The sequence below is a fragment of the Lissotriton vulgaris genome, chromosome 3_1 (assembly GCF_964263255.1).
Source record: "Lissotriton vulgaris chromosome 3_1, aLisVul1.2, whole genome shotgun sequence".
NCBI classification, from domain to species: Eukaryota; Metazoa; Chordata; class Amphibia; order Caudata; family Salamandridae; genus Lissotriton; species Lissotriton vulgaris.
The window spans coordinates 1,528,759,567-1,528,783,957 of NC_141689.1; the positions used below are offsets into that span (position 1 = coordinate 1,528,759,567).

Consider the following 24,391-nt stretch of genomic DNA (forward strand, 5'->3'; position numbering starts at 1 on the left):
TGCTCTCTCAAAGCGCTGGCGCACTACAGGCTGGGATACCTCCCTGCACAAAAACAATCTCTCGAGGCATTTTCCTCTTTCTATGGGTGCTGCGAATTGCAGCACATATAAAAAGAAAAAAATAACAAGGCAAAAAATTGATTTTTCTCCTTATTTATTTGTTTTTGTTTCATATAGCGCTAGCTTGATCCGAAGGTATCGGAGTGCTTAACATGTTATGTAAATAAGCTTACTCGAACTACATGCGAGGATTCATGTGGACAAAAGAGTATAGAATAATACATCATTAAGGTAGTCCAATCAGTCACAAAAGTATATGATAACTCAGCATTAAGGTAAATGCGTTAGTGACAGATAAGAGACTGAGTGAGTCAGGCGACTGCATCGAGGGATCCTGTAGATGAGAGTTGAATATTTGGGAATACATTAACTCAATTTGTGAGCGTGTGGAATTAGTTAAGCAGTAGAGATTTGAGGTCTCGTTTGACGCAGCAAAAGGAGGGGTTGCAGCAGAGATCCTTAGGGAGTGAGTTACAAATTCTAGGAGTGTTTCCTGAGAAAAAGCATGCCTGGGATTATTTCTTCAGCTTTGGAGGTATAAGTAGAAGTGAGATAGAGCTTCTTAGTGCCTGGCCTCTTCCTGCTTTCGATAGTTTGGCTTCTAGGTATTTGTTGTTCTTTGTATGAAGGGTTTTATAAGTGATACAGGCTGTCTTGAAGATGCATCTTCCTCCAATGGGAAGTCAATTGAGAATCTTGAAGGCAGGTGCGATGTGATCAAACCGTTTGATTCCTGGGAGAAGTCTAGCAGCCTCTTTGAGGGTTGCTCTTAGGGGCGCAAGGTGACTTTTTGAAGTTCCAGTGAAGATGGCATTGCGGTCGTCAAGTTTCAAGAGGACTAGTGATTGAACTACCACTTTAAGATTATCAGGAGGAATAAACAGTCTGATTTTCTTTACAGGTTTTAGTGTGTAGAGTTCTCCTTTGGCTGAGTTGTTGATGTGTTCCTTCATTGAAATGTTTTTGTCCAGGGTGATACCTAAGGACTTTATATAGTTAGAAAGTGAGACAGAACAGTTTAGTGAGTACAAATCACTGAGCCAAACATGGATCGGTGAAGGTTTATTTCTCGGAGAGACAAGTTGTAGTTTATTCTTGTTGGGGTTCAGGTTTAGGTGATTGGTGTTTAACCAGTTTTGTATCATTTTTAGTGTGGCGTTTAATCAATAAATCAAGCAATCAATCAGTCATTTGTTGAGTGCAGCAAAAATCCCACAAGTGTCTTGAGGCACTGGGGCTGTTTACTGCTGCATGGAGGTGGTTACTCAAACAGCCAGGTCTTTAGGTCTCATTTGAATTGTTGGAGGGATGGTGCGATCTTGAGGTGCAGGAGGAGGTTGTTCCAGGTTTTGGCTGCCAGGTGCATTTAGATGAACGATGTCTCTGGGTGATGTTATTTTGTAGCAGAGTTGTGTGTCATCAGCATACAGGTGCTATTTGACCCTTGCATGGTTCAGAATAACTGTGAGGGGTTCCATTAAAAGATTAAATAGGGCTGGAGAGAGTATAGAGCCTAGATGTATACCTTGTGGAACTGGAGAAGACTTTGACAGTCAACTGTTGATTTATATTTGTTTGGAACAATGTTACAGGTAGGACGTGAACCATCTCAGGACTGTGGCATTGATAGCGGTGCAGTACTTAAGTATGTCAAGTAAAGCTTGATGATTCACTGTATCAAATGTGCCGATAAATTGAGTAGGATTAGGAGGCAGGAGTTGATTTATGCCATCCTCTGGAAGGCGTAGCAATTTCACATAATCCCAGGTTTTACAAATCTTTGTAAGTCTGGGATTGCATGACATCCATGGACGGATGCATGGGAACGCCCATGTTCCACCCATGGGACGCTTCCCAGAATTAAATGTACCACAATGCATTGCAAGCTGCTGCTTTTCGTTACATTTTTTGTACACAGCTACACAAGTGGGTGCTAATCACCCCGTGTGTGGCTGTGTAAATGTCTACTAGCATTTTGCTTCATGGCTGTGCCACAAAAGTGGTACAAACCATGACACAAAATATTATGACATCCGGTTCATTGTTTATAATTAAGTGAGCTTACAACCTGACCTGAGCATACCATTATTTGTTTTAATTGCTACTCATTCGCAATCTTTAGATTGCACGTCTTTTGTAGGCTTCCCTTCCTTTCTTGTGTTAGCTCCGGCCTGAAGCATGGACCATGTACACATTTTTCCTTGTCTTTGTTCTTTCTCGTAACTTTGCAACATAATTATTTTATTCTATAAGCGTTTTGGTATTATTGCTGAATGTGCGTTGTGATTTTCTACTTTTAGCAGAGACATACAGCTTCTTATTTATGCTGCTTTCACCCTATCAGCTGTCTCTATTGACTCTTTAGTTACTTACACCTATAACAGTACTACTCTATGCTACTCTACTCTATGCTACTCCACTCTATGTCTGTCTACTCTATGACACTCTACACACCTCTATGCCACTGTACTCCAATCTATGCCACTCTACTCCACTTTACTCCACTCTACGTTACTCTATTTTATGCCACTCTATGCCATGTCAATCTACTCTACGCCTCACTACTCTATGCGACTCCACTGCACTCCTCTCCACTCTACCCTACTCCATTCTGCGCCACTTCGTTCTACTTTAAGCCACTCTACTTTATGCCACTCTACTCTACACCATTTTACTCTATGCCATTGCACGCCTCTCCACACCACTCTACTCCAATCTATGCAACGTCATTCTACTTTATGCCACTTCACACAATGCCACTCTACATTACTCCACTCTACTCTAATCTACTCTACAGCACTCTACTCTACACCACTCTATCTCACTCTACTATACACCAGTGTATTTTAAGCCACTGTACTCTATGCCACTCTATTTTACTCCATGCCTCTCCACAATACACTACTCCACTCTCCTCTACACCATTGTACTCTATGCCACTCCAGTTCATGCCACTCCAGTCTACTTCATGCCACACTACCCCACGCTACTCTCCCCCACTCAACCCTGAGGCAATTTTAATCTACACCACTCTACTCCATGCCACTCCATCATACTCTATGCTATTGCATTTTACACTATGCCACTCTTTTTTTATACCACTTCAATCTATGCCACTCTACACCACATCACTCTACTCCACACCACTCTAATTGGCTCCATCCCACTCTATGCCACTCGAATTTACACTTCTCTATCCTGCACCACTCTACACCACTCTAACCCAGCCCCCTCTATGCCACACCACTCCATGCCATTGCACACCACTCCACGCCACTCTACTCCAATCTATGCAACATCATTCTAATCTATGCCACTCCACACAATGCCACTCTACATCACTCCACTCTACGCTAATCTAATCTACAACACTCTACTCTATACTACTCTAATTCACTCTACTACACAGCAATTTATTTTATGCCACTCCATTTTACCCTATGCCTCTCCATAATACACTACTCTACTCTACGCCACTCTACACCACTCTACTCTGCTCCATGCTACTCTACTCCACACCACACCACACCACACCACTCTACTTCCCTTCACTCTACTCCACTCTGCTGCACCCACTCTATGCCACTCTACTCTACATCACCTACGCATTCTACTGTAGGCCATTCTACTCGACCCCAAACTCTATGCCAATGTAATCTATGCCACTCAGCTATATGCCACTCTATGCCACTCCACTTGTGTACACCACTCCACCCCACACAATGCCACTCTCCATCAGTCTACGCAAATCAACTCCATGTTGCACTACTCTACTCTATGCCACTGTGATTTACATCACTCTATGCCACCATACTCTATGGTGCTCTACTATACTCCACTCTAATCCACTGCACTCTACTCCACTTCACTGTATGCCACTTTACTCCACACCACTCCATTCCACTATACATTACTTAATGCCACTAAACTCTATACCACTCAAGACCACTTTACTCTAAGCCACTCTACTCTACAGCACACTACTCTGGTCCATGCCACTCTACTGCACTCCACCCCACTCTATGCCACTCTACTCCTCTCAAAACTACGCAATCTCCTCTATTGTACTCTACTCCACTCCACTCTATGCCACTTCACTGTATGCGACTCTACTCCACACCACTCCATTCCACTCTATGTCACTCTATGCCACCCTAGCCAATGCTAATCTACATTGCCCTACTTTACACCACATAGTCTGTCAATCTACTCTATACCACTCTACTCTATGCCAATCCTCTGCATGCCACTTTACTGTACACCCCTCTACTGTACGCCTCTTCAATCTATGTCACTCTACTCTACTCCACTCTACTTTACTCTATGCTGCTCTACTCTTTGCCACTCTACTTTATGTCATCCTTTGCCACTCCACACCACTCTTCTCCAGTGTACAACACTTTACTCCATCCCACTCTACACTAGGACAGTCCGTGTCACTCCACTCCCCACTCCACACAGTGACACACTATGGGACTGTAGGCCATTCCACTCTGTGCCACTCTACTCTATGCCACTCTACTCTATGCCGCTCTACTCCACCCTACTCTATGCCACTCTATTCTGTGCCACTCTTCTTTATACTACTATACTGTACACCACTCGACTCTACGCCACTCTACACCACTCCACTCTACTCTATGGCTCTCTATCCTGCGCCACTGCACTAAACGCTACAGTACGCCACTCCACTTCAATCAACTCTACACCACTCCACTCTAAACCACTCTACACCACTCTCCTCTATGCCACACCAGTAACTTTAAGCTATTCTTAACAGCAGCCATGCTGCTTTACAACATGGCTAAAAGACATTGACAAAGCCAATATAGGAGAGGCCCATTGGCTTTGCAAATGCCTGTTATTGTTATTATTATTTGTGAAGGAAACTTAAGCATTTAAATAGCCTACAGTTACAATATTTCAATGCCACTTAAACACTTTATAACATAAATATTAAAAAAGAGGGCAGGCAAAATAAATAGCTGGAAAAGTTACCCAAAAAAATAAATATTATACAAAAATGCACTTTAAACTAGCTTTGGAACTGAAGAGAACAGAACAATTTTTAAGGTGAATGAACGTGAACAATGTGCACAGGCTGTGTGCAGTCACTTAAAATGAAGGGTGCCAGTAGATAAAGTGGGCTGCTCCATGCTGTATGATGTGGTGGGCAGAAGCAACATACCTATCTGGGAAAGCCATGTTACGTCATGCTAACATATTACGTCAAACAGGTTGCATGAGGGTCTTCTAATTGAGTCCTGCTTCTATTTAAAAACATTTACAACAAGGGGTGGTGAGGGACAGAGTCTCTGAATTAAGCAGAAAGCTCTCACCCAGTCAAGAGATCAGGGCTAGATCCAACACCGTTTTTTAGCTCACTGCACCATCCCAGTTTCAGAACCTGGCTGTATGCAAATTAGTCTGTTCCTGTCCCAGTGCATGATGGGAACAGGGCAAACCAAACTACAAAAGCCAATTCTTACACTGGGAAGGAAACAAGCTCCCGGGGACCGGTTTCTGGCATTACAGCCGTCTTCGGCCCGGTTTGCTTGAATCCTGATGGTGCAATGAGCAAGGGTCTCACATCTGAGAATACCCTTCCACGCTTAGGGTGGACAAAAATATTTACAACAAGGGGTGGTGAGGGACAGAGTCTCTGAATTAAGCAGAAAGCTCTCACCCAGTCAAGAGATCAGGGCTAGATCCAACACCGTTTTTTAGCTCACTGCACCATCCCAGTTTCAGAACCTGGCTGTATGCAAATTAGTCTGTTCCTGTCCCAGTGCATGATGGGAACAGGGCAAACCAAACTACAAAAGCCAATTCTTACACTGGGAAGGAAACAAGCTCCCGGGGACCGGTTTCTGGCATTACAGCCGTCTTCGGCCCGGTTTGCTTGAATCCTGATGGTGCAATGAGCAAGGGTCTCACATCTGAGAATACCCTTCCACGCTTAGGGTGGACAAAAATATTTACAACAAGGGGTGGTGAGGGACGGAGTCTCTGAATTAAGCAGAAAGCTCTCACCCAGTCAAGAGATCAGGGCTAGATCCAACACCGTTTTTTAGCTCACTGCACCATCCCAGTTTCAGAACCTGGCTGTATGCAAATTAGTCTGTTCCTGTCCCAGTGCATGATGGGAACAGGGCAAACCAAACTACAAAAGCCAATTCTTACACTGGGAAGGAAACAAGCTCCCGGGGACCGGTTTCTGGCATTACAGCCGTCTTCGACCCGGTTTGCTTGAATCCTGATGGTGCAATGAGCAAGGGTCTCACATCTGAGAATACCCTTCCACGCTTAGGGTGGACAAAAATATTTACAACAAGGGGTGGTGAGGGACAGAGTCTCTGAATTAAGCAGAGAGCTCTCACCCAGTCAAGAGATCAGGGCTAGATCCAACACCGTTTTTTAGCTCACTGCACCATCCCAGTTTCAGAACCTGGCTGTATGCAAATTAGTCTGTTCCTGTCCCAGTGCATGATGGGAACAGGGCAAACCAAACTACAAAAGCCAATTCTTACACTGGGAAGGAAACAAGCTCCCGGGGACCGGTTTCTGGCATTACAGCCGTCTTCGGCCCGGTTTGCTTGAATCCTGATGGTGCAATGAGCAAGGGTCTCACATCTGAGAATACCCTTCCACGCTTAGGGTGGACAAAAATATTTACAACAAGGGGTGGTGAGGGACAGAGTCTCTGAATTAAGCAGAAAGCTCTCACCCAGTCAAGAGATCAGGGCTAGATCCAACACCGTTTTTTAGCTCACTGCACCATCCCAGTTTCAGAACCTGGCTGTATGCAAATTAGTCTGTTCCTGTCCCAGTGCATGATGGGAACAGGGCAAACCAAACTACAAAAGCCAATTCTTACACTGGGAAGGAAACAAGCTCCCGGGGACCGGTTTCTGGCATTACAGCCGTCTTCGGCCCGGTTTGCTTGAATCCTGATGGTGCAATGAGCAAGGGTCTCACATCTGAGAATACCCTTCCACGCTTAGGGTGGACAAAAATATTTACAACAAGGGGTGGTGAGGGACAGAGTCTCTGAATTAAGCAGAAAGCTCTCACCCAGTCAAGAGATCAGGGCTAGATCCAACACCGTTTTTTAGCTCACTGCACCATCCCAGTTTCAGAACCTGGCTGTATGCAAATTAGTCTGTTCCTGTCCCAGTGCATGATGGGAACAGGGCAAACCAAACTACAAAAGCCAATTCTTACACTGGGAAGGAAACAAGCTCCCGGGGACCGGTTTCTGGCATTACAGCCGTCTTCGGCCCGGTTTGCTTGAATCCTGATGGTGCAATGAGCAAGGGTCTCACATCTGAGAATACCCTTCCACGCTTAGGGTGGACAAAAATATTTACAACAAGGGGTGGTGAGGGACAGAGTCTCTGAATTAAGCAGAAAGCTCTCACCCAGTCAAGAGATCAGGGCTAGATCCAACACCGTTTTTTAGCTCACTGCACCATCCCAGTTTCAGAACCTGGCTGTATGCAAATTAGTCTGTTCCTGTCCCAGTGCATGATGGGAACAGGGCAAACCAAACTACAAAAGCCAATTCTTACACTGGGAAGGAAACAAGCTCCCGGGGACCGGTTTCTGGCATTACAGCCGTCTTCGGCCCGGTTTGCTTGAATCCTGATGGTGCAATGAGCAAGGGTCTCACATCTGAGAATACCCTTCCACGCTTAGGGTGGACAAAAATATTTACAACAAGGGGTGGTGAGGGACGGAGTCTCTGAATTAAGCAGAAAGCTCTCACCCAGTCAAGAGATCAGGGCTAGATCCAACACCGTTTTTTAGCTCACTGCACCATCCCAGTTTCAGAACCTGGCTGTATGCAAATTAGTCTGTTCCTGTCCCAGTGCATGATGGGAACAGGGCAAACCAAACTACAAAAGCCAATTCTTACACTGGGAAGGAAACAAGCTCCCGGGGACCGGTTTCTGGCATTACAGCCGTCTTCGACCCGGTTTGCTTGAATCCTGATGGTGCAATGAGCAAGGGTCTCACATCTGAGAATACCCTTCCACGCTTAGGGTGGACAAAAATATTTACAACAAGGGGTGGTGAGGGACAGAGTCTCTGAATTAAGCAGAGAGCTCTCACCCAGTCAAGAGATCAGGGCTAGATCCAACACCGTTTTTTAGCTCACTGCACCATCCCAGTTTCAGAACCTGGCTGTATGCAAATTAGTCTGTTCCTGTCCCAGTGCATGATGGGAACAGGGCAAACCAAACTACAAAAGCCAATTCTTACACTGGGAAGGAAACAAGCTCCCGGGGACCGGTTTCTGGCATTACAGCCGTCTTCGGCCCGGTTTGCTTGAATCCTGATGGTGCAATGAGCAAGGGTCTCACATCTGAGAATACCCTTCCACGCTTAGGGTGGACAAAAATATTTACAACAAGGGGTGGTGAGGGACAGAGTCTCTGAATTAAGCAGAAAGCTCTCACCCAGTCAAGAGATCAGGGCTAGATCCAACACCGTTTTTTAGCTCACTGCACCATCCCAGTTTCAGAACCTGGCTGTATGCAAATTAGTCTGTTCCTGTCCCAGTGCATGATGGGAACAGGGCAAACCAAACTACAAAAGCCAATTCTTACACTGGGAAGGAAACAAGCTCCCGGGGACCGGTTTCTGGCATTACAGCCGTCTTCGGCCCGGTTTGCTTGAATCCTGATGGTGCAATGAGCAAGGGTCTCACATCTGAGAATACCCTTCCACGCTTAGGGTGGACAAAAATATTTACAACAAGGGGTGGTGAGGGACAGAGTCTCTGAATTAAGCAGAAAGCTCTCACCCAGTCAAGAGATCAGGGCTAGATCCAACACCGTTTTTTAGCTCACTGCACCATCCCAGTTTCAGAACCTGGCTGTATGCAAATTAGTCTGTTCCTGTCCCAGTGCATGATGGGAACAGGGCAAACCAAACTACAAAAGCCAATTCTTACACTGGGAAGGAAACAAGCTCCCGGGGACCGGTTTCTGGCATTACAGCCGTCTTCGGCCCGGTTTGCTTGAATCCTGATGGTGCAATGAGCAAGGGTCTCACATCTGAGAATACCCTTCCACGCTTAGGGTGGACAAAAATATTTACAACAAGGGGTGGTGAGGGACAGAGTCTCTGAATTAAGCAGAAAGCTCTCACCCAGTCAAGAGATCAGGGCTAGATCCAACACCGTTTTTTAGCTCACTGCACCATCCCAGTTTCAGAACCTGGCTGTATGCAAATTAGTCTGTTCCTGTCCCAGTGCATGATGGGAACAGGGCAAACCAAACTACAAAAGCCAATTCTTACACTGGGAAGGAAACAAGCTCCCGGGGACCGGTTTCTGGCATTACAGCCGTCTTCGGCCCGGTTTGCTTGAATCCTGATGGTGCAATGAGCAAGGGTCTCACATCTGAGAATACCCTTCGACGCTTAGGGTGGACAAAAATATTTACAACAAGGGGTGGTGAGGGACAGAGTCTCTGAATTAAGCAGAAAGCTCTCACCCAGTCAAGAGATCAGGGCTAGATCCAACACCGTTTTTTAGCTCACTGCACCATCCCAGTTTCAGAACCTGGCTGTATGCAAATTAGTCTGTTCCTGTCACAGTGCATGATGGGAACAGGGCAAACCAAACTACAAAAGCCAATTCTTACACTGGGAAGGAAACAAGCTCCCACCCCCTTTTCTGAATCGTTTTTGGCCACTATAGGTGTGGCAGGGTATACTCAGACATGAGTCCCTTTCTCACTGCTCCATCAGGATTCAAGCAAGCCGGGCCGAAGACGGCTGAAATGCCAGAAACCGGTCCCCGGTAGCTTGTCTCCTTTCTGGTGAAGAATTGGCTTGGTAGTTTAGTCTGCCCTGTTCCCATGATGCACTGGGCCAGGGACAGACTGATTTGCATATAGCCAGGTTCTGAGCTGGGATGGTGCAGTGAGATAAATAACGGTGATGGATCAAGCCCTGATCTTTGGACTGGGTAAGAGTGGTCTGCTTGATTCAGACACTCTGTTCATCACCACCCCCTTTTCTGAATCGTTTTTGGCCACTATAGGTGTGGCAGGGTATACTCAGACATGAGTCCCTTTCTCACTGCTTCATCAGGATTCAAGCAAGCCGGGCCGAAGACGGCTGAAATGCCAGAAACCGGTCCCCGGTAGCTTGTCTCCTTTCTGGTGAAGAATTGGCTTGGTAGTTTAGTCTGCCCTGTTCCCATGATGCACTGGGCCAGGGACAGACTGATTTGCATATAGCCAGGTTCTGAGCTGGGATGGTGCAGTGAGATAAATAACGGTGATGGATCAAGCCCTGATCTTTGGACTGGGTAAGAGTGGTCTGCTTGATTCAGACACTCTGTTCATCACTACCCCCTTTTCTGAATCGTTTTTGGCCACTATAGGTGTGGCAGGGTATACTCAGACATGAGTCCCTTTCTCACTGCTCCATCAGGATTCAAGCAAGCCGGGCCGAAGACGGCTGAAATGCCAGAAACCGGTCCCCGGTAGCTTGTCTCCTTTCTGGTGAAGAATTGGCTTGGTAGTTTAGTCTGCCCTGTTCCCATGATGCACTGGGCCAGGGACAGACTGATTTGCATATAGCCAGGTTCTGAGCTGGGATGGTGCAGTGAGAGAAATAACGGTGATGGATCAAGCCCTGATCTTTGGACTGGGTAAGAGTGGTCTGCTTGATTCAGACACTCTTTTCATCACCACCCCCTTTTCTGAATCATTTTTCGCCACTATAGGTGTGGCAGGGTATACTCAGACATGAGTCCCTTTCTCACTGCTCCATCAGGATTCAAGCAAGCCAGGCCGAAGACGGCTGAAATGCCAGAAACCGGTCCCCGGTAGCTTGTCTCCTTTCTGGTGAAGAATTGGCTTGGTAGTTTAGTCTGCCCTGTTCCCATGATGCACTGGGCCAGGGACAGACTGATTTGCATATAGCCAGGTTCTGAGCTGGGATGGTGCAGTGAGATAAATAACGGTGATAGATCAAGCCCTGATCTTTGGACTGGGTAAGAGTGGTCTGCTTGATTCAGACACTCTGTTCATCACCACCCCCTTTTCTGAATCGTTTTTGGCCACTATAGGTGTGGCAGGGTATACTCAGACATGAGTCCCTTTCTCACTGCTCCATCAGGATTCAAGCAAGCCGGGCCGAAGACGGCTGAAATGCCAGAAACCGGTCCCCGGTAGCTTGTCTCCTTTCTGGTGAAGAATTGGCTTGGTAGTTTAGTCTGCCCTGTTCCCATGATGCACTGGGCCAGGGACAGACTGATTTGCATATAGCCAGGTTCTGAGCTGGGATGGTGCAGTGAGATAAATAACGGTGATGGATCAAGCCCTGATCTTTGGACTGGGTAAGAGTGGTCTGCTTGATTCAGACACTCTGTTCATCACCACCCCCTTTTCTGAATCGTTTTTGGCCACTATAGGTGTGGCAGGGTATACTCAGACATGAGTCCCTTTCTCACTGCTCCATCAGGATTCAAGCAAGCCGGGCCGAAGACGGCTGAAATGCCAGAAACCGGTCCCCGGTAGCTTGTCTCCTTTCTGGTGAAGAATTGGCTTGGTAGTTTAGTCTGCCCTGTTCCCATGATGCACTGGGCCAGGGACAGACTGATTTGCATATAGCCAGGTTCTGAGCTGGGATGGTGCAGTGAGATAAATAACGGTGATGGATCAAGCCCTGATCTTTGGACTGGGTAAGAGTGGTCTGCTTGATTCAGACACTCTGTTCATCACCACCCCCTTTTCTGAATCGTTTTTGGCCACTATAGGTGTGGCAGGGTATACTCAGACATGAGTCCCTTTCTCACTGCTCCATCAGGATTCAAGCAAGCCGGGCCGAAGACGGCTGAAATGCCAGAAACCGGTCCCCGGTAGCTTGTCTCCTTTCTGGTGAAGAATTGGCTTGGTAGTTTAGTCTGCCCTGTTCCCATGATGCACTGGGCCAGGGACAGACTGATTTGCATATAGCCAGGTTCTGAGCTGGGATGGTGCAGTGAGAGAAATAACGGTGATGGATCAAGCCCTGATCTTTGGACTGGGTAAGAGTGGTCTGCTTGATTCAGACACTCTGTTCATCACCACCCCCTTTTCTGAATCATTTTTCGCCACTATAGGTGTGGCAGGGTATACTCAGACATGAGTCCCTTTCTCACTGCTCCATCAGGATTCAAGCAAGCCAGGCCGAAGACGGCTGAAATGCCAGAAACCGGTCCCCGGTAGCTTGTCTCCTTTCTGGTGAAGAATTGGCTTGGTAGTTTAGTCTGCCCTGTTCCCATGATGCACTGGGCCAGGGACAGACTGATTTGCATATAGCCAGGTTCTGAGCTGGGATGGTGCAGTGAGATAAATAACGGTGATGGATCAAGCCCTGATCTTTGGACTGGGTAAGAGTGGTCTGCTTGATTCAGACACTCTGTTCATCACCACCCCCTTTTCTGAATCGTTTTTGGCCACTATAGGTGTGGCAGGGTATACTCAGACATGAGTCCCTTTCTCACTGCTCCATCAGGATTCAAGCAAGCCGGGCCGAAGACGGCTGAAATGCCAGAAACCGGTCCCCGGTAGCTTGTCTCCTTTCTGGTGAAGAATTGGCTTGGTAGTTTAGTCTGCCCTGTTCCCATGATGCACTGGGCCAGGGACAGACTGATTTGCATATAGCCAGGTTCTGAGCTGGGATGGTGCAGTGAGATAAATAACGGTGATGGATCAAGCCCTGATCTTTGGACTGGGTAAGAGTGGTCTGCTTGATTCAGACACTCTGTTCATCACCACCCCCTTTTCTGAATCGTTTTTGGCCACTATAGGTGTGGCAGGGTATACTCAGACATGAGTCCCTTTCTCACTGCTCCATCAGGATTCAAGCAAGCCGGGCCGAAGACGGCTGAAATGCCAGAAACCGGTCCCCGGTAGCTTGTCTCCTTTCTGGTGAAGAATTGGCTTGGTAGTTTAGTCTGCCCTGTTCCCATGATGCACTGGGCCAGGGACAGACTGATTTGCATTTAGCCAGGTTCTGAGCTGGGATGGTGCAGTGAGATAAATAACGGTGATGGATCAAGCCCTGATCTTTGGACTGGGTAAGAGTGGTCTGCTTGATTCAGACACTCTGTTCATCACCACCCCCTTTTCTGAATCGTTTTTGGCCACTATAGGTGTGGCAGGGTATACTCAGACATGAGTCCCTTTCTCACTGCTCCATCAGGATTCAAGCAAGCCGGGCCGAAGACGGCTGAAATGCCAGAAACCGGTCCCCGGTAGCTTGTCTCCTTTCTGGTGAAGAATTGGCTTGGTAGTTTAGTCTGCCCTGTTCCCATGATGCACTGGGCCAGGGACAGACTGATTTGCATATAGCCAGGTTCTGAGCTGGGATGGTGCAGTGAGATAAATAAAGGTGATGGATCAAGCCCTGATCTTTGGACTGGGTAAGAGTGGTCTGCTTGATTCAGACACTCTGTTCATCACCACCCCCTTTTCTGAATCGTTTTTGGCCACTATAGGTGTGGCAGGGTATACTCAGACATGAGTCCCTTTCTCACTGCTCCATCAGGATTCAAGCAAGCCGGGCCGAAGACGGCTGAAATGCCAGAAACCGGTCCCCGGTAGCTTGTCTCCTTTCTGGTGAAGAATTGGCTTGGTAGTTTAGTCTGCCCTGTTCCCATGATGCACTGGGCCAGGGACAGACTGATTTGCATATAGCCAGGTTCTGAGCTGGGATGGTGCAGTGAGATAAATAACGGTGATGGATCAAGCCCTGATCTTTGGACTGGGTAAGAGTGGTCTGCTTGATTCAGACACTCTGTTCATCACCACCCCCTTTTCTGAATCGTTTTTGGCCACTATAGGTGTGGCAGGGTATACTCAGACATGAGTCCCTTTCTCACTGCTCCATCAGGATTCAAGCAAGCCGGGCCGAAGACGGCTGAAATGCCAGAAACCGGTCCCCGGTAGCTTGTCTCCTTTCTGGTGAAGAATTGGCTTGGTAGTTTAGTCTGCCCTGTTCCCATGATGCACTGGGCCAGGGACAGACTGATTTGCATATAGCCAGGTTCTGAGCTGGGATGGTGCAGTGAGAGAAATAACGGTGATGGATCAAGCCCTGATCTTTGGACTGGGTAAGAGTGGTCTGCTTGATTCAGACACTCTGTTCATCACCACCCCCTTTTCTGAATCATTTTTCGCCACTATAGGTGTGGCAGGGTATACTCAGACATGAGTCCCTTTCTCACTGCTCCATCAGGATTCAAGCAAGCCAGGCCGAAGACGGCTGAAATGCCAGAAACCGGTCCCCGGTAGCTTGTCTCCTTTCTGGTGAAGAATTGGCTTGGTAGTTTAGTCTGCCCTGTTCCCATGATGCACTGGGCCAGGGACAGACTGATTTGCATATAGCCAGGTTCTGAGCTGGGATGGTGCAGTGAGATAAATAACGGTGATGGATCAAGCCCTGATCTTTGGACTGGGTAAGAGTGGTCTGCTTGATTCAGACACTCTGTTCATCACCACCCCCTTTTCTGAATCGTTTTTGGCCACTATAGGTGTGGCAGGGTATACTCAGACATGAGTCCCTTTCTCACTGCTCCATCAGGATTCAAGCAAGCCGGGCCGAAGACGGCTGAAATGCCAGAAACCGGTCCCCGGTAGCTTGTCTCCTTTCTGGTGAAGAATTGGCTTGGTAGTTTAGTCTGCCCTGTTCCCATGATGCACTGGGCCAGGGACAGACTGATTTGCATATAGCCAGGTTCTGAGCTGGGATGGTGCAGTGAGATAAATAACGGTGATGGATCAAGCCCTGATCTTTGGACTGGGTAAGAGTGGTCTGCTTGATTCAGACACTCTGTTCATCACCACCCCCTTTTCTGAATCGTTTTTGGCCACTATAGGTGTGGCAGGGTATACTCAGACATGAGTCCCTTTCTCACTGCTCCATCAGGATTCAAGCAAGCCGGGCCGAAGACGGCTGAAATGCCAGAAACCGGTCCCCGGTAGCTTGTCTCCTTTCTGGTGAAGAATTGGCTTGGTAGTTTAGTCTGCCCTGTTCCCATGATGCACTGGGCCAGGGACAGACTGATTTGCATTTAGCCAGGTTCTGAGCTGGGATGGTGCAGTGAGATAAATAACGGTGATGGATCAAGCCCTGATCTTTGGACTGGGTAAGAGTGGTCTGCTTGATTCAGACACTCTGTTCATCACCACCCCCTTTTCTGAATCGTTTTTGGCCACTATAGGTGTGGCAGGGTATACTCAGACATGAGTCCCTTTCTCACTGCTCCATCAGGATTCAAGCAAGCCGGGCCGAAGACGGCTGAAATGCCAGAAACCGGTCCCCGGTAGCTTGTCTCCTTTCTGGTGAAGAATTGGCTTGGTAGTTTAGTCTGCCCTGTTCCCATGATGCACTGGGCCAGGGACAGACTGATTTGCATATAGCCAGGTTCTGAGCTGGGATGGTGCAGTGAGATAAATAACGGTGATGGATCAAGCCCTGATCTTTGGACTGGGTAAGAGTGGTCTGCTTGATTCAGACACTCTGTTCATCACCACCCCCTTTTCTGAATCGTTTTTGGCCACTATAGGTGTGGCAGGGTATACTCAGACATGAGTCCCTTTCTCACTGCTCCATCAGGATTCAAGCAAGCCGGGCCGAAGACGGCTGAAATGCCAGAAACCGGTCCCCGGTAGCTTGTCTCCTTTCTGGTGAAGAATTGGCTTGGTAGTTTAGTCTGCCCTGTTCCCATGATGCACTGGGCCAGGGACAGACTGATTTGCATATAGCCAGGTTCTGAGCTGGGATGGTGCAGTGAGATAAATAACGGTGATGGATCAAGCCCTGATCTTTGGACTGGGTAAGAGTGGTCTGCTTGATTCAGACACTCTGTTCATCACCACCCCCTTTTCTGAATCGTTTTTGGCCACTATAGGTGTGGCAGGGTATACTCAGACATGAGTCTTTTTCTCACTGCTCCATCAGGATTCAAGCAAGCCGGGCCGAAGACGGCTGAAATGCCAGAAACCGGTCCCCGGTAGCTTGTCTCCTTTCTGGTGAAGAATTGGCTTGGTAGTTTAGTCTGCCCTGTTCCCATGATGCACTGGGCCAGGGACAGACTGATTTGCATATAGCCAGGTTCTGAGCTGGGATGGTGCAGTGAGATAAATAACGGTGATGGATCAAGCCCTGATCTTTGGACTGGGTAAGAGTGGTCTGCTTGATTCAGACACTCTGTTCATCACCACCCCCTTTTCTGAATCTATTTAAAAACAACTTCTGTAACTGGGTTCTTTCTCATAGTCTCTGGGCTGAATAGTAGAAAACAAATGAGAGTGTAAGCAAATACATGCTCAAGATATTTTCAGCATGCAAGGAGAGTGCCAGTAGATATGAGGCGGGAGACAGTTGTCAGCCTATAGCAGAGTGAAGCACTAGTGATTTTGCTTCTTATAGTCCAATCTCTTTCATAAATGTATAGGTCAAAGTACTGACAAAAATATTGGCAACAAGCTAATTTGGGTAGGTAGGTAGAAAATGTTTATTTTGACAATTGTCAATAAAAAAATGTGTAAGGGTTATGTGCAATGCATTCATATGAACTACATTCATTCTATATTCCAGTAGGTCCAGATTCACTCTTAAAAGGGTTTATAACTCAATAATCAGAGCTAAAAATACCAAGTTACATTTATCTACCACAGCCTTATTACCTAACTTCTAATTAGCCAGCATGTGCAGGCTTCACTTCCTCTTAGTTCGTCTGCAGCATGAACCAAGTACTGATTGCTCCAGCTCGATTACTGCCCTTCCACTGATTGTGTTGTGATTGAGGTACTGCTTTTATTTTTCCTTCTTCCTTGCGGTCCTTATTGAAACTCTTGATGTTTGTAGCTATGTTTTACTATGCCACAGGCACTTCAAAGAAGCACTTCTCACCTTTGAAATGGATGTTAATTGTGACAACAAATGTTATCTGCTTTTATCGGACAACAAATGATATCTGCTTCCAAATGTATTCTCACTAAGACATGGACATGAACATGTCTTTATGTGATAGATTTGTTTGCCAAATGTCATATTTTTTATTTATTTTTACACATTTTTTACACATTAGGAGATTAAGTGTGCTCAGGATCACAGGGGCGTTGTGCTGAAACCCAACAAGCATTTACAAAGCCTGTAGGTCTCGTCTTTGAGACAATTGGCTAGATAATTTTACTATTTTTCATACTGTACATCCTGGCAATTGCTGACTTTAGCAATGATTTGTATTCATGTTGTATAGCAATGTGGCTGCTGTGCAGCAGGGCTAAAAATATTATTAATGAAAATGGGACTATGATGCATTCAGCAATCATGCACTTGAAAAAAGTGAGTAAAAAATAGGCCTGGCTGTGTAATAGCACGTTTTAAAATTCGTTTTAGCCACACTGCAAAGCATCCGCGCTGCTGTACAGCAAGGATACAAAAGATTGGCAAAAATAATGGCTCTCATAGGTGAGATCTGTTGGCTTTCCCAATGCTTGTTTCATGGGAGAGTTTTTATGAACAGCCTGATGAGCAACATTGCCAATGCCCTGTCAGCCCTCTCAGATGTGCAGAGGGGCCTAGCCACTTTCAGCTCTAGCATTAATTCCAGCTTGATCAAATGGCAGGGAATTAGCAAGTATTTAAAACTGAAACACTATTTGAGCTCCAGGCAGAGCACAAATTACCCTTCTGGTCCACCTTCTGAGGGTCTATGGATAATCATGCCACCCTGAAGCCTCCAACCACCCCCACCTCCAACTTTACAAAGAGATTAAATAGAACATACATATGTTGCTCCTTCCTTGCTCAGAACCAGGAAACATACAGAATGTTTGAAGTCAAGCTGGGCTGCAAAACAAACAGGGACTGTTTTCTACACTACTACAAACAATGTATATTAAATTTGGTGGTAATTGGGCACAACTTCTCATCTCCAGACAGATGGGCCCAAGCGAGCACAAATAGAAAGTCAACAAGCTAAGAGAAGGTGTGGTAGCAGAATATTGTTGTGACAATGTCGTGTGATATACATAGTATCCTAAATACTGTTAGCAAAAATATCGCCCATTTGAAGTTAAAATTAGAAACTCTACACCCAATAGATTTATATTTTGGCAAACGACATTTCGGACACAATATTTCGATCAGTTGCTATTTTCGTATTTCATTTTCTGACTTACAGCCATGAGACACTGCCTCAGACGAGTTTGGGGTACCCAGCACAAACCAAGTGTCTTGACTGAATTACTTCCTCGCATATATCAACGTTAGCTCTGCTGCAGAGAAAAGCCTTGCAGCTGTTAATAAAAATACATGCCTTTACTGGTGCAACAGTGGAGTATCCACTGGGGATTAAGTACAGTACGAAAACCAATAGGTCTCCAAATCAAAGACATGGGAAATTGAGGCAAGTGGGTGAGCCCTGTCAGGAGAAACAGCTAGGGGCTTTAACCCCCTTGCAAGATTTTACATTTTAAATAGCCTATTTTCTAGTTATTTTTCAAGAGTTTTTGATAAAACGCAATAAGGCTTAGAGACAGGCCAGCACCCCCCCTGACTCAGACAGAGCATCTTGCTCACCCAGACTCACAGATCACCCTGCTTCCCCCTGCAACATAATGTCTTAAGTAAAACCTTCATCACAGGGTTTGTAGTTATCTATTAATGCTGGAAGCCTAACGTATATTTAGGAACCGATATAAGGCCGGATCATTGTTCAAAAACCTGGTAGGATATTAAGACCACTATACAAGGACTTTAGCCCCAAGATATCAAGAAACAAGTGCAATTCAAAACAGTTTGGTCCAGTATCACTGATAACATCTTTGAAACTACTTTAAATGTAAATTATTTTTTGTCCCAATCAATTTTTGAGCGGCAAATTATGCATTTTAAGACACAAAAGATTTGGATACATGCGTTTAAGCTTCATAAAATTTAAAAACATCTGCATTTGCTTTGGAATAAGTGCTTTGGGTGACGTGGTTCTGGAAATTTGGCTGTATGGATCAATTATGACTTATATATGACATATTTTATAAACAGGGCTGTAGTGAAATGTAGACCTGGTGGAAATTCAACAAGCAGAGTACGGATCAAAGCTAGTCTGGAGCAATCATGTTTTACTGCTCCTCTGTAATCTAGGGTACCCCCTGTACAAGATTTGATTAAATGCCACTGCCATGTGCAATCCTCAAAGACCTACCGGCATGTCATCCTTGTGATCATACTCGTTCTGGCAACGATGGCTGCTGACCTCCTACTGCACCACATAAAGTCATCCGGTAGTGAACATTATCACGTACCCAGGATATGGGGAAAACTCTTACTTGGTACCTGCTTTCATACCAAATGTCCTGGCTGTCATTGTATCCCACAGGAAGAATTGCAGTAAAATGTTTCATATGAATTGATAAGATTCTGGCGTAACACAGGCCCCTGCAGTCCCTGCGGTGCAGGGGGACCCCAATCTCAAGGGGGCCCGTGGCAGAGTACTCCGGCTGGAGAGCTCCTGATTGTGTTCGGAGGGGGCCCCTCCACGCACTTTGTAGGGGGGCCCCCTCAAGTTTTGTCACGCCACTATTTCTGAGATTATTTCGTGCCAGTAGTATTGATCCTTTAAAAATGTCCCATATTTAAGATATTACTGCTCGTCGCCTTTGGGACACCAGTGTGGTATCCTTACAAATCCTGTTAATATCATTGACCATCATATAGAAGCACTTTGTGATTATGGCCATCAACCCAATTAGAAGCTGTGCGTTTAGTGCTCAAATGACTGCCTAGCTATTCCTAATGTTTAATTATAATCTTTTTGTAGCCTTTACATCTATCAACAGCCGTGTCAGATACATTGGTTTTTTTTTTTAAACTGGTCTGATTTGATGAAACCTCTGTATAATAAAAAAAATGTATATGTAGAGTTAGCTATATGGTTTGGGACTACTTTAACTGTGATTAAACAAATATATCTGTTATTGTCTAGAAGGACAGAGAAACATAGCTTTCAGTGAATGGTTTATGCGAGTATGTCCCCAATGTGCAGCTCATGAGCATCATGTTACTCACAGCACCAAAACGTGTTGCTCGCCATTTGATCTTTCCAACTGGGCTTTTCTTTTAAATCGGAGGCTAGAGAGGCTGCTTTGGATCTCAGCTGTGCCCCTGACACTTGCCTTCTGGGGCATTTTCTAGAAGAAGCACAAAGGTTCAAGAATCCCATGATCTGAGACATGAAAGCCAGGTAATATTAAATGACAATTTCTGTCTTTAAAAGGGATCTGTAAGCTCCCTGCTGAAGGCCCTTCTGCAGTCAAGAGCCGGAGCCATCAAGGGACAGCTGATGAACAGATCATCTAAGAGTATGAAACAGAGAAAGACAGACAGTCTGTTTCTGCTCATCTCTGCCTTCTGGCTGTTAGCACTAAACCTGCCATAGTGCATATGTCTTGGAGGTGCTGATGCCTTCTCCTTTGTGAACTGGCCGGGCAGTGGAATGCAGGGTTGGATAAACACCACAGATCATTTGACCCCAGTAGAGTGATTTTACCCAGAGAGCCCCTGTTCAACTACCCACAGCCTTTCAATGATCATGCACTGTGCTAAAATGAACGTTATAAAGTTTGTGAAGTGTATTTACTGCATGCTTTATGGAAAACAGCAAGGTGTGCTGCCTAGGCCCTAAAGAAAAGTGCAAAAGTGTGATCCCTTTATCAATGTGATTACAGATATAGCTGATACAGTGATGGTGACATTTGTCTCTGGGTGACAGAGATATGCATAATATGTGAGTTCACACAATAAAATCTGTTTAAAAAAAAGTGTGATAACTTGGACATTATGGCATTGGTTAATGGACATTTAACCACATGCGCGCTGCTCTTATTCTGCTGATATGCTGACTTTTTAAAAAACCCATTGTTCATGACGAGCTGGGCTTGTCATCAGTGTTTGAGGAGGCTACACCATGACGAGCCCAGCTCGTCATCAGCCTCGAAGGGGGTAACTGAAACTGTATGAAACAACAGGTATATTGATTGTGTTTCCTGTTTATATTTTCATTTTACCTTGCTGGAATTTTGGCCTCTGCTGTTGGATTAGACATACCAAACAGAACTCTGGCACCTTTGCTCTTCTATAATGGTGTCTCTTGGCTCTCCCAGGTCGGTCCTTGATACTGTGTGAATGGCTGACTGCCTATCGGGTCTGAGGTGGATACTTGGGAATAATTTAATATCAATACATAGCCCATTTAAAGGTAAGAGTGGAAGCGTTTTATCCTTCCTGTAGCCCCCACCAGTCATGGAATTGTGGAGTAGCATGTTTTCCCCATAATTCAAAATGAAAGTCAAGCTACACGTATCCCCCCGCATCTCAGCCCATGACTCATAAGGATATATATAGTTGTTCATTTGCAACTCAGAAATGGTGGATCCTGCCAGTGGACTTCCTTACTGGGTCATTATGGAATTATCTGATTCTGCACAGTGAGGCCATTGTGAGAGTTTGCTGAGCAGAGTGATAAATGGTGCGTTGCGGAAACTAACTATGTTTATTAATTGGGGTATCGTAGAAAATCGCAAACTGTCTTTGGTCACAAGTGTAAACAATCATAACAATTTTTCAGAAAGTTACTGGACTAGTCTGCTATAAAATCTACTATTTACGTTGGTACCTCCCAAAACCAAAACATCCTTGGGTAGAACGCAACACCCCCTCACGTAAAATGGTATTTATATACTACCATACTTTGACCACTATTAACAGGTTAATTTCTACTAAATTTACTGAAAGGCCGATGGGAAGAATCCCTGAACCCCTCCAAGTAAAGTGATCTTCAGTTTTGACCAATGTTGCTGGGATATTATTCGTTCAATGTGTCATTTACTTTTAAAGTCCCCATTAAGAGTGAACGGGTGAAGGGTATAATATTTAACACACCTAATGAAAATTGACACTGTCAAGATCGGAATTTATCTGGTGCAACCATTAGCACCTTTTACAAGATTTGGGGCATAATGTTACAATGTGTGTGCTTACCTGAGCAAAATAGGCATGTTCCAGTAATTATTAGTCGTTAGTCATTTTCCTCTGTTAAATTATGGCAGGTTTGATCTCTTGAAATTGAGCAGGATATTCAAACTTTATCACGTCCTACTATTTACCTGGTTGGTGCGATAATGTTTCCATAACTTGTGATGTTGTTCCAGGCAGAACTAGGGATTTCTCAATGGTTGAAATTATTCAGGTCACTTGCATTGAGTACCTAAATACAAGGTGTCAAAACCTCCATGCTAAATTGCATTTTAATCCCAAGATGTTTGTGCAAATGTTGCCCTAATGTATGGTAAAATGCACCATTTGTCATTAATGTCCCAACAATATAGGAGTCAGGAGAGGAGTCAGCTACCTTCCTGCGTAGTCTGAGCAGTTTTTCTGGCACAATGTTCTAGTTCTCAAATATTTCTTCAGAAGGAAAAGCAGCAGGCAATCCCAGAAGAAGTGTGTGTTGAGTTCAAGCAGCACCACCATTTTAAGTGATGAAAATAGCACATTAATATTATCAAACTAATTTAGAAAGGTAGATACAAATCTATAGAGCAGCCAGACACTAAGATCATTACATTTGGATAAACGGAACCAGGAATATGAATCTTTTTTAGGAAAAAAGTGCCCAGTCATGTAAAGCACCATTGAAAACCAACAGTTTTACTGTTGGCCGGTACCACAGTGTGATTTCAAGTCGACAGTGATGGAGCGAATGTCAGGTACATCAAGGTCGTTCTAGGTACTGACTGTTTTCACCTTCTGACTAAGGGCCTCCTATAGGGTTTGGCACACGCGTACTCCGTCACAAAGGTGAAAGATATCCCATCCACAGTATTACAAGTGCAGTTGGATACAAAGCACTTGCAACACAACAGTTTGGAAATCAGTCACGTTTGTTTCCACCCACCAAACTAAAGCAGGGCCTAAGTCTTTGATTTAGATGTCAAAATACTTCAGCAGGGCAAAGTCCAAGACTGAGGCTGGCAAGGGGCCCTCAAAGTTAGATCTGTCATTGTCAAGTTCTCACTAAGTCAGTTGGTTTTGGCGCCAACAGCTCAGGGTGAGACAAGGTTAAATGGTATATCCGCCGAAGTTGCTTGATTGATGGGATGGGTTTACCATCTCACCCCAGTTCAAAGTTTGCCCTGTGGACTCAATCCCTTTTTGGTTTTCATACTGGAAAAAGTTGGAAGCTTTCAGGGTGCTCCAATGCCGGAAACATTTACTGAACCAATTTGAAGAGTGACAAAAAGCTCCAATAAGGACAAACTTGTTTTTTTGTGTCTGCCCTGAATGTGGCCTTTCTGACTCTTTATCCTGTAACTCTCGAGGTAGAAAAAATTACTATGTGCCACTTTCCTCCATTTGCTGGGAAAGCTATTTCTGATCAGTACCACAGCCCCAGGAGTACTTAAGTCCTTTTCTTCAGTATAGTCAGAAGTCCTACAGTCCTTCAGAAATGTCAGAAGTCTTTTTTTATTACAGCAAAAGCTTCTTATTTGGGTGTTGAGTGTAAGTCTTTGTAGGTCTGGGAATGTTCCAATGAGGTGCTGGTGAGGCGCCAACCTTATCCCAAGCACTAGCAAGAGATAGGTGAATTTTCCCTAAACAATCATGTCTACTTTGTGCCCTATGCCCACCCGCTTTTGCTGCATTTCATCTTCGCTTTACAGTACAAGTTCCCAATAGCCTATATTCAATATATCTGAACCCTCCTTTCTTCTGGTAGAGCTCCAGGCATGTCACTAGCCACATCCATATTTAGATAACCTCTCGTCCCATATTCTAGGGTGAAAACAGTTTTTCTCTCCTGTTGGGATTGGAGCAAGAGAGTATAGTAGTGCTCTGGGAATGAAAGAGAGCAAAACCTGTCAGTTGCCTTTGAAATGAGCAAGTCAAACAAAAGTGTTAAGGCTGTCATTTGTTCTGCTACCTGTACTGCAGCCTTCCCAGATAGCTAATCTCTGCTACGGACCAGTTGGTAACAATACCTTGAATTACTGGGCCCAGAGGTCAGGCTATTGTCCTCAGGCAGTCAAAAACCTCAACTCCAGTCAGGAATATATATTGAGAGGTGTGATGAGTGGCAGAACTAATTTTAAGACAGTTCTGACTCTGGCCATCCCAAGGACATTTTTACAAAAATACTTTTCCATCCAGCTATGAAAAATTTAATTTCACCATTAAATTATACTGTTGAAAATTAAGTGGAATTACATTGAATTATTTTTCAAGCAAAGTAGTTCCCTTAAAGTGAGCAGTGGTA

At 45.3% G+C, this 24,391-nt stretch overlaps 1 protein-coding gene across 1 annotated transcript in view; it reads right to left on the reverse strand.

Annotated features, from left to right (window-relative positions):
- Positions 1-24,391, reverse strand: part of SGMS2 (sphingomyelin synthase 2) — a 330,113-nt gene that overhangs the window by 143,586 nt on the left and 162,136 nt on the right. The window lies entirely within an intron of this gene.